Here is a 14,387-nt window from a genome sequence, read left to right on the forward strand (position 1 = left end):
CCCACAGCCTCACACACTGCTGTGCAATAAGGACACTGCTCTCAGCTGAAGGATTTTTTTTCTGTTTCTTCTTCCCCAGCAGACTCACGGGCTGCGCTTTCCTTTGTCATACTTGGAAGCACTGAAGCAGGTTTGGAGGAGCAGCACTGTTCATGTTAAAGAGCTTAACCTCACCTCAGATGAAGAGAAGGCAAACCTTGCCTTGTCCCTGTGGAGTGAATGTCTGATTGAAGTTCTTTGATGCTTCTGTGAATTAGCTGCTCCTCTAAAGGAGTGTTTCTGTCTACTAAGCATCTCCTGAGAGCAAGGCTTATTAAATTACCTTTTTATCCATCCAGCCTCTGGTTTGTGGTGCTGTCTAAACAAATACTTGCTTTTCTTTCCTCAGTTTTAGGAAACTGGGCACGGGGAAAAACAGGTAAGCTGCTCACTGTCTAGTGAGCTACAGCTCCATGTCTGGGGATGCACAAAGTCACTCCTAGTAACACCAATGCAGTGGTATCCCCTTCCATCTGGAGAGCTGCTAAAGTTATACATGGGGCAGGATCCAGAACCTTGGGCATAGAACAGTAACTTGTTTTTTTTCATTTGTAAAGTTCAGCAGCAAGAAAACACGTTTGTTCAGTTTGACTGCCCTGACAGGACAGAAGCTTCTCAGTAGAAGCTGTGTGTGTGTAACAGTTTGTTTGGATACATGTCCGGAATAAAGACAAGTGCCAGAAATATTCAAACCCACAAAATATCTTTTATTACAGTGAGAATAATAATAATAGTAATAAACTTAGCAAGAGGAATTAAAAACTAAAAAGGATACAAAATAACTACCTTATTGGGTGGCATTAAAACAAATACTACGAACAGCATTTAATACAGTATTAACTAGTGAAAAGGGATACCAAAAAAGGATCTTAACACAATATTATGAATAACACGATATTGGTTAGTAAAAAGGGAAACTAAAGGAAAAATACTGTAAACATAAAAGGGGAATTAAAGAAACACTAAAAGGATATTAAAAAGTTTGTTCTCTCAGTTACTTCCTGTCAATAAACTGTGCTTACCCACACAGACAGGCCAGGGCTGCCAGGATCTGCAGCAGCTGGTCGGTGCCCGTGCTTAGCGGGCGTCCCCATGGAACAACACAGTCTCCATGGCAGGATGAGGATCGCTCACCCCAGCAGTCCTGACACCCCATTTTATCAGCTCCACATTACACCACGTAGGGCCAGTACCCAGTATAAGGTGATGTCTGAGTGGCAGCCAAACACCACCTAAATCATTACCTAATGGCAACAGTCTGTGCATACCCTGCTGTAGGGCAAGGGGCCAGCGACCCCTGCCCACATCATCTTCCTCCCATCATCATCTTTCTCACCCCTATGTATGACCTCTATCACTGTGTTTCAAGGGTAGATGTATCTATCTTGCAATAGGTAGCAAAACCAAGGAAGAACTCAGCTCTGATAATAGGGGATATCAGGCTGACTTGCTAAAAAGCACAATGGACCTTACAATTAGCTTGTGCTATGAAGTTACATTGTACCATACTCTGGCTGGTTTCACATCCTAATATGATTGCGTTCTCACGCATCTATGCTCCATTGATCATCTAATTCAAAAGTACCCCTCTTACAGACATGAAACAGTTTAAAGTCCTGGAGATGTAGAGATTTTTTTCTGCCATCAAATTGGCTACAGGATTTGGTCCTGTCTTTGTGGAGGATGAATGCCACTGTCCTTTTATGTTTGAGTTAATATTTTATTGCTCAGGCGGACTGTCAGTGGGAGAAGTGGTGGGAAGGATCCTCCACTCAGGGGCTGGAGCTTCAGCTTCTAAAGAAGGCTGTACTTAATCAAAGAGCTGCAACTCAGGATTTCTCCCTGCATTCCAGAACTTTTCATTTAGCCAGCTGAGAGTGCCCAGGGCACAGCCAGGTTAATGTTTAACTCTTCCAACACTGTCCTCCTCCCAGGATATCCTGTCATCCTGAGAAGAAGGAAGGGAGATGCTGTGCCTATTCCCTAGGGCTGGGCAGGAAGCAAAATCTTCAAAGCCCTGGCCCTTCTGAAGGAGTTGATCTTGTGTTATTCCTCAGTAGTCAGCACTGAAAATTCTGTATCTGAGATACAATGAAAAGGAGAGTTGCTGAGAGGCTTGTCTGGGGGAGAGTGTTTTTTTGGTTTGTTTTTGTGGGGGTCTTTTAGTGCCAAATGAAGGTTGGATCATGAAAATCAGTCTCGTCACAGACAAAAACTGTAAAGGCATTTTCCTTTCTTTCACTTTCTTACCCCTTGCAAATCAGAGACGGTTCCTAGAGGACAGGAGAATAAAATAAACAAAAAAAGAAGTTATTTTTCTACTCTTGAGGCCTGTGTCAGGTCTGTTTTGAATGCATTTGAATCCTGCTGCTTCCAGGCTCTTTTTCAAGTAGCACCAGATAAATACCTGTGAACTGCTGAGATGAGAGTGATCATTCTTACTTCACAAAAGGTTTCTCTTTTTTTTCCTATCCTGTGTCCCTTTTGTGTTCTGTGCTATGGAGTGACTATATTTTTGTTCTAAGCTAATTCACTGCTGCTGTTTTGGGTACAACTAATGTCAAGCAGCAAACCTGTAACATGCCAGAAACAGGCTACAGTGTGTTGAAGACACAGATTATGTTTGATTGTGTGTAAATACAGAGTTAGTTTGGTTTATCTGATAGCCTGGCAGAAGGAGAGAGGACCAGGACAAACTGTTTTCAGTAACTGTGCTGTTCAGACACCTGATAAGATGGAGAGTGCTTTGGAACTACTGATATGCTTTGAATAAGAAAAGAACAATCAGGTCCATTGGCACTGGCTTATCAGGAAGGAAGTAAAATGCCAGCACTTTTACAGGAGCAAAAGGAAATGTTTTAGACACTTTGGGCCATTTTTCCATTGACATTAAATAGCAGGGTGCTTTTGAGTGTGCTGTGATGAGTGGAAGGATTTATTACCTTGACAGAATTACAGGTGAAGGTGTTCAGAGAGGAGTCCTCAGCAACAAGAACAGCTCTTTGGGTAAGTGGCCACATGTATTCATGCTTTTGGTAGAGATTCAGGAATTCTCTCCTTTCTTTCTCCCTGAAGTGCAGTGGCTCACTTACAATGTGCAGTTTTTCAGAGTGTCACATCCTTGTGCATTTTGTAATATCCTGGCAGCATGTTTGATATTGGGTGTGTAACAGGCTGTTCATAAAATAATGCTGGATCATTGACTGGTGTGTCCTCTGCCTTCAGTCACTGGGTATTTTCATGTTCCAAAAAGAATATATCTCAGCCTGTGCTGGGAAGGGAAGGTGGGATTCACCATTAACTTACCCCAGCAGGCATGAAACATGCTCAGATGCACTATTATCTTCTCAAAGTTTACAGATTTTTATTTTTGTACCTTTTCAAAATTTATTTCTAGGTTCTTTCACATGCTTACAATTTATTTTGTGATATTCAAATTCGATGAGTGATAGTGCACATCATATTTGATTGATTTTGGATTCTAATTGATTCCTGTCAATGAGATCCCTGGGACACTCTGAAATCAATGATATGTGATTCAACCAAGGCACCACTGTTCTCTACATTAGGTAGCAGTCGGGAATTTAGGAACTAAATGGTCACAAGCTATAAATGGAGAAAATGTTTAGATTTCAATAGCCCTTTCTTTGGCATTTATTCACCCAAATATGTTTCTTGGGAAAGTTAGTTTTCCAAAGGGAAGGCTTTCAGTAAAAGAAAGGTCATTGATTTAAGGTTTAATAAATTTTAGCTAAAAACAACAGGCTCCATTTGGGTGTAAAATAATTTAAGTATTTCCTGCAGGCAACCTTCATGTTTTAGAGCTGTTGCTCAGAAGTTTCATTCTTCTCTGAAGATGTCAACTGTAAATATAAAAATGCCTCACTGAAAATGTAATGGTTCAAAGATTCTACCTGAAATAAAAATTCCTGCCTGGGGAAAGCACTATAATCAAAAGAAAGTGGTCTTAACTGTTTTTTTCCTGTGGAGGCCACACTTGAAAAGAGTGCTTCAAGGCAGCAGGGTTGGTAGGGAATGCCAATTTTTATTTATTTATTTATCTACTCTCCCCCACAGATGATGATAGTCCAGCTTTGAATCAGCAATACACTTCAGCCACTAATACAAGGCAATATGTGAGCTGCTGCTGCTTCCAAAATGCAGTATCCTGGCATTTCAGTCAACTTTATAATCTGGCAAAAACCCACTGTCTACATCTTGAATTTGACCCAGAGTCTTTGTAAATGAGGAATGCATTGAAACAAAGTCAAGGATCCTTCTGTGACATGTTTCTGTGAGTTCAATCTTCTGAGACCTCTGATGAGTCTGGCAGGGCAGTGCTTGTGTGCAGAGGGGCAGGGAAAGAGAGTCCCAGCCCAGCAGCAGTGCCAGGGAGCAGCAGCATTTGGTCTGTTGAGAGTTGCTCTTTTTCTCCTGCCACCCTCCCCTTCTGGGCCTCGGTGAGGCCTCAGTGCTCTGGGCCTTGGTCCCTGGGCTGGGCTGGGTCAGTCCTGTGGCCATGGCACTGCTGGCATGAGCTGGGCTCCACTGCACTCTTTCCACCACACAAGGGGCTCCATTTGCTCCGGGCACAGCCTGAAGCCTCAGCTCTTCTTCTCCAGGGCTCTCAAGAACAAGGCCAAGGAGCAGACTCTCCAGAGGGTCCTTGCCTTGCTGGTTTCTCCCTGGAGTCCGTGTGCTGCCCCCAGGGTCCCACTGTGGGGGCTGAGGGGCTGAGGCTGCTCCAGCTGGTGCTGGTGGTGGCCAGTGCCCCTGGAGATGGCAAATGGGGCCTGAGGAGCCCGGGGCCGATTCTCTGCTGCTGTGCTGGGGAGCGGGGCTGGCCCTGGGGCTGCAGGAGCTGCCTGAGCTGATGATGTGCTGAGCATTGCAGCCCCAGAGGGCCTGTCCCTGAGCTCCATGGCCTCCATGTCCTGCTGCAGGGCCAGACCTGAGTGTGCTGCTCTGCTGGGCTGGGGCAGGGGCAGGGAGATGGGGGGACCAGGGAGGGGCTGGACTGGGCAGTGCCAGGGAGGGGAAAACCCCAATGTTGAGCTGAAGTGTGTGAGTGGGCAGGGTGGGGGCTCTGCCGCCGCTCCGGCACCTCTGGAGTCAGCGTTTCCTTTGGCAGCACAACTTATCTCGGAGGAGATGGTTTTGCAGAGTTGGCTTTTCCCCCTCTTTCTCAAGGTTTTCTCTTTTGTTTTCTCATCCCCTGAGGGGAAAAGGGGGAAGGGAAGCACATGTCGATCCCTGGTTTTATCTGTATACAAAAGGGAGCTGGGGTGGGGAGGTAGGGGGCAAACAAAGCGATTTCTCCCTCGATTCTCTCTGTTTTATCCCATTCCCATCTCCCTCGCCACACCCCGGGCGACTGTTTCCCCGCCGCCCCTCCTCGCTCGTCCCGCGGGGCAGCTCTTTCAGCTCCGGGGCGGCGGAGACTCCCCCGGCGCGGTCCTTTGGTTTCCCTCGGTTTATTCTCCGGAGCTGATTCTGTTCCCAGCTCGCCCCCCTCTCTGGCGACCCCCGCCAGGGCCCGTCCCGGGGCGGCTCCTTCAGTGCCCCGGGCGGCGGGGACCCCTCGGGGCGGCTCCCCCAGGGCCCCGCCCGCCGCCGCCGCTCCCCGGGGCCCTCCCCGCTTCCTGCCGGGATCGGACACCGCCGGCGGCCCCGGCCCTGCCGGGCTCCATCAGCCTGAGCAATTGCTGCCAAGGAGGGGCCGGGGGCTTCCTCTTGGCCTTCGTCTCCCTGGCGCTGGGGCTCGGCTTCTACCTGCGCCAGAAGGTGAGGGGGGTCCCAGGGGGTCGTGTGTCCCCCCAGAGCGTCTGTGCCCCCCCGGGGACCCCCCACCCCGCTGTCACCCCCTTTTCTCTCCCCACAGAGCTCCTGAGCCGGCGGCGGCCGCAGCCCCTCCCCGGGGCCTCGGGCCCAGCCTGGACCCCCCCTGTCCCTGTGAGGATTTTGGGGGGTCGTGTGTCCCCCCCTCCCCTGCTGCCACTCCTGATCCCAGGAAAGCTTCCCAGTTCTCCCCAGTCCCGGTTACTGCGGGGCAGTGGGGAAGGGGCTTGGGGGAATCCCAAGGGGTGGAGCCGAGTTTGGGGGGGCAGAACAGGCCCCGGGATGGATCGGGAATGGGGACCCCCCTGTGTTCCCCCCGTCAGCCCGCTCTGGGGGGCTCTGGGAGGGAACTAACCCCTCAATAAGGCACCCAGGAAACTTTGAAAGGTGCTGGGAACCCCCTAAACCTCCACACAGGCTCTGCAGGACTGCCTAAACATACTCAGAGCCCACCCAGGATCCCACCCAACCCCTTCTCTGGGGGGACTTCTCTGGGCACTGGTGGTGCTGGGAGCCCCCCCGGCTGCGGGCGAGGAGCTCTCGGGTGAGTGGGGGGTGGGAAGGGGGCGGTCGGTGGGAAAAGGGGGGTCAGAGGGGACAGAAGGGGTGGTGGGACCCCAAACTTAGTGGGAGGGGATTCAGACCCCCCAAAAGTGGAGGGAGGAGGGGCAGTGAGGATGCCCTCTGGAGCCCTGTCAGAGCCCTGACACTTCTGGGGTGACCAGGAACAGCCTTCACTGGCCCAGGGACATTCATCTCCCCAGCCTTGCACACATCCCCTGCAAAGGGCCCTGTCTCCTCCCTCACCCTCCTCTGCCTTTCTGCCCTGGCCCTTTCATTCCACACCAGCAAAGCAGCCTGGGCACCATCTCACCTGGGCACTCAGAGGGCTTCTGTGAGCAGGAGGGGCAGATTTCTCTGGAAGGTGCATTTGTCCCCTGTCCCATGGCACAGGGCACAGCTCAGGGTGTGAAAACACTCCCAGGCACACACATCCTGGAGAGCTTTTTCAAGACAAAAATAGGGAGAGGAAAAACCAAAGAGAGATGAAAGGTGCCCCAAAAATCAGGAGCTTCCTCTGAGCCAGGTTTCCATAACTGAATCACTGGTGGGATATTTACTTTGATAAGTAGCTACACAAAACTATTCATGTACACAATGAAAGAATCAGCTTAATAGAATATATAGAAGGTGTTGTCAATGAAAACAAGTGGAGAAAAATTGTTGAAATTAAAAAAAAAGTAAGAAAATAAAGGTCTGGCAATGCTGGCCAGGAAGCCTTCAGCAATTATCAAGAGTTCTGTTCTGCAGAGGTTTCAAGTGTCTCCTAAATTCCACACTCGTGGCTTCAGGCCATGACTTGCCAGAGCAGTCCCAGAGCTGGCCACTGCCCAGAGATGCCCTGGGGCAGCTCCAGTGCCCAAGTGGGACAAGTGGCCCGGGGTGTGTGGGAGCCGTTTGGAGCAGGAGCTGGTGGGCAGGAAGGGCCCATCTGGGGAGGGTCAGGGAATCCCCCCCCGCAGCCCTGCTGCCCAGGCTGAGGAGGGTCCTCTCCAGCCCCAGCACACCGGGTGCCCTCGGGGGCTGCGCTGCCGGGGCTGTTCCCGGCACTGACTGGGGAATCTCCCGGGGTGCCCCGCGCGAGGTGGGGGCGGGGCGGAGGGCGGGCAGGGGGCGTGGCCGCGCGCTGATTGGCTGCGGCGGGGGTGTCTCCGCCCGAAGCGCGCGAAGGGCGCCATCTTTGGCGCGTGGAGGATTCGGGGGCGGCGGCCCCGGGAAAAGCTGCGCTGGGGTGTGTGAGCTGGGGGGGTCTGCGGGGGGAGCGGGGTCTGGGGATCCCCTCGGGGGCTGCGGGTGGGAAGGCTGGAGGGCTCGGGAGGGCTTAGCAGAGGAGTTCGGGGGTTCCCGAGGAGATTTTGAGGGGTCCCTGAGGGGGTTCGGTGTCCTGAGGGGACTCGAGAAGGGAGGTTGACGGTCCCTGAAGGGGTTTGGGAGTCTCTCAGGGAGGTTGGGTTACTGAGGAGATTGGGGGGTCACAGGTGGGCTTGGGGGATCACTGAGGGGGTTTGGGGGTCCTGGGTGGGTTTTGCGGGGACGTTTGCAGCAGTTTTTGTGGTCTCTAGGGGGTTTATCGGGCTCCAGACGGCTTTGAGGCTCCCTTAGAGGGACTGGGGGGTCCCTGAATGGGCTTGGGGGATCCCGGGTGGCTTTTGCGGGTCACTAAAGGGTTTATGGGATCCGGGGGGGGGATAAGGTCTCCTCGGGGAGTTGGGGGGGGCCTTGAGGAGGTTTTGATGGGTCCTGGAGTGGATTTCTGAGGGGATTTTGGGGGTTTTGAGGGGATTTTGTGGAGTCCTCTAAAGCCCAGCAGTGGGTTTGGGGGGTCCCCCAGCCCCCAGGGGAGGGGTCCTAGGCATGCCCCCAAAAATCCAGGGGGGGAGATATACTACATGCAGATAAGGGGATCCCAGTGCCCCCAGTATATCCCAATAACCTCCCAGTGACCCTCAGTATAGCCCAGTGACCATTCAGTGTATCCCAGTGAGCACCCAGTTACCCCCAGTATGGCCCGGTAACCTCCCAGTGTCCCCACCTTGTGTCCTGGTATTCCCCCAGTAAGTCCCCAGTTCTTTCCCAGTGCCCCTCAGTGTGCCCAGTTCCCCCCCAGTCCCTCCCAGTGCCCTCTCAGTGTCTTTCAATAAGCCCCCAGTCCTCCCAGTGCCCCCTGGTTCCCCCCAGTGTGTCCCAGTATTCCCCAGTAATCACCCAGTGCCCCCCAAACCCCCCGACTGTCCCCAGTGTGTCCCCAGATGCCCTTGGCCTTTCTATGAGTGTGGCAGGGAGGGGGGATGTTTTTGGTGTCAGAGGGTCCAGGGGGTCTCCTGGGGTGAGATGGAGGGTTGGGGACATCAGGGATGGGGTTTGGGGTATGGGGACAGTGGAATTAAGGGGAATTATGGCCATGGAGAGGCCCTGGGGACATTGGAGATACCGGGGGGGTCTCAGGGTGTTAAGGGGGGATTTTGGGACACCAAGAAAGTCTTGGGAACCCCAAGGGGGGTCTCAGGACTCACCTGCTCTTGGTGCTGCCCCTCCTCTTTCCCCCTAGACATCATTAACCCCCCCCAAATGTCTCCCAACCCCCATTTTTCTTTTAATCCTTTCTCCCTACAGATCCCTTTGACCTCCCAAGACCCCTTTTAACTCCCCTAAATGCACCCAAAGCACCCCAAAACCCCCCAAATTCTAGTCAACCCCCCCCCCATCCCCCTAAGTCTCCCCCCCCCTCAAATCCTTTCCAAGCCCCCCAAAGAGAGATCACCCACACCCTGGGACTGGAACACAGTGGGCTGTACTGGGGGCACTGGGCTGTACTGGGAGGGCACTGGGGGGGGGCTCAGGTGTCCCACGACAATGTTGCCCAGCTCCAGGAGAGATCTGGGGAGCAGTGAGGAGGTACTGGTCTGTACTGGTCTGTCCTGATCTGTCCTGATTTGTGCCCCCAATCCCCAAAGCCCCTCCCCAGCTCCCCCAGGACTCTCCCACACCCCCTGGGGGGGCCGGGAAGCTCTTGTGTGGGTCAGGAAAGAGGCGCTGGGCACGAGGCCGGGGCTGTGCTGAGCAGGCCCAGCCCTCACATCCCCCCAGCCAACGCCGGCTGCCCGGGGGGCTTGGGAGGGACCCCCAGCCCGTGTGCCCCACACTGAGCTGGCAGAGGGAGAGCCAAGGGACAGGGCCACGGGCAGGGCCCTGGGTGAGGGACAGGCAGGGCCATTGCAGGGCCACGGTGAGGGCACAGCCTGTGGCAGCAGAGCTGCCCAGGGCCGGGGGCAGCCGGGGGTGTTGGTACCAGCCAGTGCTGGGGCCGAGCAGAGCACGAGGCCTCTTGCAGACCCCTGGAGCAGCCTCCCACTTGCCAGCCCTGCCCTGGTGGAGTGACACTGTCCCCTCCCTACAGGACACTCCCCCAGAAATCTTCAAGGGGGGCCTTTTTTGTTGCTGATTCCTGCTGGGGACCTGAGTGAGCCTCTGCAATCCCATCCATGGGGCACAATCTCCTCTGCAGAGCTTGACTCACTGCAGACTTTGCAGGGAAATCTGTGCTGGCAGCCCAAGTATGTCATGATCCACTACACTACACCCAGGATATTTGGGATAAGTTCCCCCTTCCCAGGCACCTGTGGGATGGGGGGGTGATTTTTCTCTGGCTGTTTCTATTTTTGCTCCACCCATGGGTGCCTTGGGGGTGGACAGGAGGTGTTTTTTGGGGGTGCCGGGCTGGGTTGGGGGCAGAGCCCCGGCGGTGGGTGGGGGGATGTGGGTCCCCCCCACGGTGGGGTTGGTGTTGCTGGGTCAGGCCCCGCCGGCTCCATTGTCAGCCCGGTGCCGGCGGGGGGGACACAGCGGGTTTGGGGCCCCCCGGGAGTGCCGGGGGTGGGTGTGGAGCCCGGGAGCTGCCGAGTGTGGAGGGCGGAGCGGGGAGATGGCGGAGCTGGGGGACCCCCGGCAGCCTGGAGGGGGGAGCACGGAGAGGGAGGAGCCCTGGGAACCTGAAACCAGGGGTGTGGAGAAGGGGAAGCCTGGACAGTGGGGACCCCTGGGATCCCCAGAACAACAAAGTGGAGAACCTGGAGCGTGGGAATGTCTGGGAAGGGGGCACCCTGAAGGTGAGAGTCAGAGGAGAAGGGAGCCTTGGGACCCCCAACACTCTCAGCATCCTTAACTGAGACCCCCAGAATTCCAGACAGGGGTAACCCTCCGAACACCAGAGCAGAGAGATCAGATGCAGGAACTTCAGGAGGAGGTTTTTTTGGGCTGAATCTTTATATTTTGGAGTACTTTTTGCCTGAATCTCAAATTTTTGTAGTTTGCAGGAGGTTCATCCTGCTATTTCTGAGAGGTTTTTTTGCCTGATTCTCGGTGTTTTGGGTTTCTCTGGGCTGAATTTTAGTGTTTTGGAGGTTTTTATGGTCACAGGATGCCCGGTGAGTTCTAGGGATGGACTTGGGCAGGAGGAACCCCCAAGCCAACACGCTCAGCCCTTGTTTTCCCCCCCATCAGGATTTGTCCTTCCCAAAGCTTGGTCGGATGGAGGAGGAGGCTGCGAGGAAGAGGAAGATGCCTTGGGCCCCCCAGGCAGGTGAGGAGGAAGTCAGTGTCCCTTTGGGCGGGTGTTGTGCTGGCTCTGTCAGCCCAGCATGGCCCCGGCTGCAGGACAACCCCGCTGGCGCCGCCGTCCTGCCGGGGCCGGAGCTGGGGGGATGTCCTTGGCCTTCCCTGTGGGCCGGAGGCAAATCCCCTGCCTGTCCTTCTTGCTTCCTGCCCCAGGCCCCGAGCTGAGGACGGAGAGCCCGGAGGACAAATCCCCCCGTGAGACCCTGGTGGGAGAGGCCGTTTTGAAGGGCTCCCCGGCGCAGGAAGGCAGCGGGGAGGAAAAGGGCCGGAGATCCCCCTGCAGGAGGGGCTCCAAAGCCAGCCCAGGGTGCTCTGAGGAGGAAAGAGCCAGCCTGTGCCGGGAAGGCGGCCGGAGCTTGAGGGGGAGCTCTGAGCTGGTGGTCCCTGAGCAGCCTCCCAGCAGGGAGAAACCCTTCAGGTGCTTGGAATGTGGGAAGAGCTTCAGGAAGAGCGCCCACCTGATCCGACACCAGCACATCCTCACTGGGGAACGTCCCTACCCATGTGGGGAATGTGGGAAGAGCTTCAGTAAGATCTCCAAACTTGTCACCCACCAGCGCATCCACACTGGGGAACGGCCCTACACGTGTGGGGAATGTGGGAAGAGCTTCAAGGACAGCTCCAACCTCGTCACCCACCAACGCATCCACACTGGGGAACGTCCCTACAAGTGCTCGAAATGTGGGAAGAGGTTTCAGACCAGCTGGAATCTCCTCCTGCACGAGCGGACGCACACGGATGAGAGGCCCTTCCGCTGCACTGACTGCGGGAAGGGATTCAACCGGAACTTCACCCTCATCACCCACCAGCGCATCCATACAGGGGAGAGGCCCTACAAGTGTGGGGAGTGTGGGAAGAGCTTCACCCAGAGCTCTACCTTGACCAAACACCAACGGACCCACCAGTAAGAGAAGCCCCACCAGTGCCCCGACTGCAGGAAGAGCTTCGGCCACTGCTTCCACCCCAAATGAAGCCCCTGATGGTTGAGGCAACCCCTGGAGTCCAGTGACTGTCAGTCCATCCCTTTCCACCACAAAGGGCCAGTCCCATTTCACAGGGGCAGCTTCTTCCAACAGAACCTTTCTTGGGGCTGTGGAGATTCCTGCCTTGGCCGGGGAGACCTTCCAGGTCTCTCCTGGAGGCTGAGAGCAGAGATCTCCCAATGAGCGTTGGTCTGGGGGAGTTCCATCCATCTCTAATTAAGAATTATTGCTTTTGTGCCAGCTTGAGTAGATTTGCTTCAACAATTGCTTTAGTGTAGAGCACTGTCCTATCTTATCCTGTACTCCTGGTAGTTTCAGTATGTATACTGTGCAGTAAATAATTCTAAAGAAGATCTTTTGTCTTATCATTTGTAACCCTAAATAATTCATTTCTATCAATAAATCTGATTTTCCATCATTAAAACTTGGGAAACAAAAGTGGTTCAGTCCCACCTCTGTAATTCCTCTAAACTGAAACTGTTGTCATGACCCAAGGCTGAGATTGGATCCAGCAGCCCCCAGCACCCCACAGAAAGTTTGGAGCTCAGGGGGGCCAGTCCCCTTTGCCAATCCCCCCGTGCCCAAAGACCCTCATGGGATCATTGGACTACCACCCCTTTTCCACCCTTCTCCCTGTTCCTCCCACTCTTCCGTGGTCCCCTCAATCCACAACCCACCTAGGATCACTTTTTGGGTCCCAACCTCTACTTTTTTCCTCCTTTCCCACCCCTTCCGCATCATCCCTACACTCCCCAGCCCCCTCATGCTCAGTTTGGGGGTCCCACCCTCCCCTTTCCCAACTGTTCTGTCCTCTCCCACCCATTTCCCATCATCCCCCAAACCTCAGTGCCCCTCCCTCCTCCACTTTTGGGGCGTCCCACTCCCCTCCCACTCAGTTTGGGGTCCCACCACCCCTTCTGTCCCCTCTGACCCCCCTTTTCCCACTGACCTCCCCCTTCCCACCCCCTGCTTACCTGAGAGCTCCTCGCCCACAGCCGGGGGGGCTCCCAGCACCACCAGTGCCCAGAGAAGTCCCCCAAGGAAAGGGGTTGGAGGGGGTCCTGGCTGGGCTTTGAGTGTGTTTGGGGGTTCTTGAGGTGCTTTAGGGAAGTGCAGGGGGGTTCCCAGCACCTTTTGGGATGAGCTGGGTGCCCATTGAGGGGCAGGTGCCCTCCTAAACCCCTCCACAGCGGGGTGACACGGAGAAACACAGGGGGGTCTCCATTCCCCATCCATCCCAGGGCCAGTTCTGCCCCCCCAGACTCAGCTCCAACCCTTGGGATTCCCCCACGCCATTTCCCCACTGTCCCTCAATAACCGGGACTGGGGAGAACTGGGAAGCTTTACTGGCATCACTGGGAGCAGCTGGGTGGTGTCAGAATAAAAGCAGGGATGGTGGGACACACGACCCCCCAAAATCCTCACAGGGATAGGAGGGGTCCAGGCTGGGCCCGAGGCCCCGGGGAGGGGCTGCGGCCGCCGCCGGCTCAGGAGCTCTGTGGGGAGAGAAAAGGGGGTGACAGCGGGGTGGGGGGTCCCCGGGGGGGCACAGATGCTCTGGGGGGACACACGACCCCCTGGGACCCCCCTCACCTTCTGGCGCAGGTAGAAGCCGAGCCCCAGCGCCAGGGAGACGAAGGCCAAGAGGAAGCCCCCGGCCCCTCCTTGGCAGCAATTGCTCAGGCTGATGGAGCCCGGCAGGGCCGGGGCCGCCGGCGGTGTCCGATCCCGGCAGGAAGCGGGGAGGGCCCGGCAGGGTCCTGATAGAAATAAATCAAGGCAGAGCTCTCTCTTTCTTTTACCCCCTGGGCAGTGACCATCAAGAGCTGTCCCTGCTTCACAGCAGAAGCTCCACACAGAGTTCAAGAAAGTCTTTGGATGAATCTGCTCTATGAAAGTTGGCCTTGGGCTTTTATGCTTTGTCACTGATGGATCTCAGTCACATATTCCCAGGCCAGTGAGCAGCTGATCTGTCAAACTCTGCTTCCAAAAGCAGCATGTGTGTTGGAAGGTTGGGGAACCAGGCTGGGTTTGGCACAATTCAACACTAAACCAAGCCTTTGGCACCAACAGCAACTCACACAGAGAGCTTGCATTCTCCCATCAGATTCTTTTCCAGGTAGAACATTCTGCTACAAGGGGTCTGTTACCACCCACCCAGAAAGGGGGGGGTAACCAGGTTCTTATTATTAAATCCCTTGAGTTGGATTAGAGTGAAACGATACTGAGTAATCGCTGTTTGAAAACATATGGGTATATTTCAGAACAATGTTGTTTCAAAGGTAAACAGGTATGTTGCCATTTTGGGTGTTATCATCTCTATCTCTCATCTACAGCAATATGGCATAAAGA

The 14,387-nt window shown here is 54.6% G+C and overlaps 1 pseudogene; it reads left to right on the forward strand.

Moving 5' to 3' along the window:
* LOC127474808 (uncharacterized) overlaps positions 1-14,387 on the forward strand; it is a 1,366,245-nt pseudogene that overhangs the window by 816,143 nt on the left and 535,715 nt on the right.

Source organism: Manacus candei, unplaced genomic scaffold, assembly GCF_025592945.1.
Source record: "Manacus candei isolate 608988 ecotype Guabito, Panama unplaced genomic scaffold, ASM2559294v1 h1tg000045l, whole genome shotgun sequence".
Lineage (NCBI taxonomy): Eukaryota > Metazoa > Chordata > Aves > Passeriformes > Pipridae > Manacus > Manacus candei.